This window comes from Babylonia areolata, chromosome 12 (genome assembly GCF_041734735.1).
Source record: "Babylonia areolata isolate BAREFJ2019XMU chromosome 12, ASM4173473v1, whole genome shotgun sequence".
Classification (NCBI taxonomy): Eukaryota; Metazoa; Mollusca; class Gastropoda; order Neogastropoda; family Buccinidae; genus Babylonia; species Babylonia areolata.
Window position 1 is genome coordinate 39,105,378 of NC_134887.1, and position 2,500 is coordinate 39,107,877.

General features: G+C 43.0%; 1 protein-coding gene across 2 annotated transcripts in view; it reads right to left on the bottom strand.

The window, feature by feature from the left end:
• LOC143288193 (uncharacterized) overlaps window positions 1–2,500 on the bottom strand; it is a 12,413-nt gene that overhangs the window by 5,994 nt on the left and 3,919 nt on the right. The window lies entirely within an intron of this gene.

Sequence of the window (2,500 nt, forward strand, 5' to 3'; positions counted from 1 at the left end):
TTTGTGAATACATTTATAACATAGAGTGCTGATCTTGTACTTTATTCTGTGTGAGACAGGGAGCCAATGGAGATGTTGTAAAAGAGATCTTTTCTTTCTGAGGACGAGTTGGGCAGCAGAGTTTTGTATGCACTGGAGGGGCTGAAGGGATGAAGCAGGCAAACCAGACAATAGAGAGTTGCAGTAGTCGAGGCGAGAGAGAATGAGAAAAACAAGTCCAGATGTTGCATCGGTGGACATATATTTCCGAATGGAACTGATGTGCCATGATTGACAGTAGCAGGATTGACAGGTCTGGCTGATAAATTTTTGCATGGACAGTGTGTTGTCAAGGACAACACCGAGGTTCCTGACTGAGCTGGAAAGACGGATGGATGTACTGCTAAGTTTGATTGTTTCAATTGTGATGAAAGTGAGTTTCTGTTTAGTTTCTATGATCATCGCTTCCGTTTTGTCCGCGTTCAATCGTACCTTAAATAGAATCATCCAGTTTTGAATGTCCAGGAAGCAGTCGGATGTTTCTTGTAGGAGCGAGGACAAATTTTCAGGGGTATCACTTTTCTGAAGTTGAGTGTCATCGGCATAAGAATGATGACTGACGTTGTGGCAGTTGATAATTTCAGCGAGAGGAGCAGTGTACAGTGTGAAGAGCACAGGGCCTAAAACAGATCCCTGTGGGACTCCATGTTCGATTTTAACGGGTTCAGACTGGTAGGGTAGGTATGGTAATTGCGAACGATCCAGTCGAAGCGACCAGCTCAACATCTGTACTGTCATGTCAAGCTAATATGTCGTACGATAATCAAACGTAGTTCTTTTGTTTTTGAAGACTTTCTCCGACTGGTTGCACCAGGAAACGTTCGTCTGCTCACTCTTTTCAACGTTTTGTCGACGTTTGAAATGGCAGGGGTGCCTGAGGGTAAATGCGAACGGGCAAGTCTAATTGCGAACGATGGCTTTGGGTACGTGTTGACAATTAAAACAGAAGCAGGTCTTGAACTCATTGGACAATACAAATCAATGGAACATCGCACCAGACTGTTGTATTGTTAATTTTGATCACACATGCATACAAACACACAAACAGGCATTTAAACACACACACACACCCCACACAAACACACCCTTTTGAGAGTGCTCAGTAGCTGTGCAGCATCGTTCGCAAATAGACTCACGTCAAAATATCCTATGGTCTAATTGCAAACGACACTATTTTGCAGATGCCTGTCAAAACTGACATTCTGGTCTGTCACCAATATGCTTTCTTGAATTCTCCCAGCACTGGCAATGCGTATTCAACATATCCGATCAAATCAACTATTTTAAACTGTGTCAAAGTTCAAGTCTAAAAACTTGCTTCCCTCGATGTTAGGATTTTGTGAGCACGTTTGTAACCTTGGTCGGCAGTGGTGCGCGAGGAGAAGAAAGAGCGTGAAAAAAGCTTGAAAAAGCTGATGATTGACTGGCTCTTGGAAATGGATAATTCATCTAATAGAAAAAAGTCGAAGCAGACGCTAAATTGTGAAATGGAACCGTTAAGAAGGCTTCGAAGTGGGGCGGTATACGAATCGTTCGCAATTACACGCTGTTCGCAATTACCCTAATTATCAATGATGGCAGACTGGAATCGATCGGTGAGATATGATTTGAACCAGCCGAGAGCAGCGCCGATGATACCAAATTATACTGAAGACGGGAAAGAAGGAGTGAATGGTCTATCGTGTCAAAGGCGGCTGATAAGTCGAGAAGAGTGAGAAGGGAAATTTTTCCTGAGTCGTTCGCTAACAGTAAATTATTCAGGATGTGGAGGAGAGTGGTTTCGGTGGTGTGGTCAGCACGATAGGCTGACTGAAAAGGGTGGAGGAGATTGTTGAAACGAAGGTGGTTGTTGAACTGCTTCAGGACAGATTTTTCGAGTTTGGGCAGGAACGGAAGGTTAGAAACTGGTCGATAGTTTTTCAAGATGTTTGCGTCGAGGTTGTTTCTTCAGAAGAGGCCGGACGATTGCAGTTTTGAAAGTGGATGGAAACGTTCCAGTGAGAAGGGATGAGTTGACAATATTGGTGACTTTGGGGAGAAGCTGTGAGACACACTGGGAAAAGACAGAGGCTGCTATGGGATCAAGCTCACATGGTTTTATTGTCATTTCTTTCAGGATTTCATGGATTTCTGTTTCAGTCAATGACTGAAGGAATGGAGATGTGTGCCATGGAACTGAGGATCAGGATGAATAGGTAGGAAAGGTGTTTGATCCAAACTGGTACGAATATTTTGGACTTTATCGAAAAAGAAAGAGGAGAAGATATTTGGGAGTTCAGGTAAAGTGTAGGCAGAAGGAAGAGATGTCCTTTTTGCAGTGCCAAGAAGATTTGACATGATGGAATAAAGAGATTTGGTGGAAGCGGCATCGAGAACTTGGGAAGAAAAGAAGTTTGTCTTCGCTGATGAGATAATATTATTTGACTTTGTTTATTTGTTTTCGGAAGACTTGTTTGTGGAC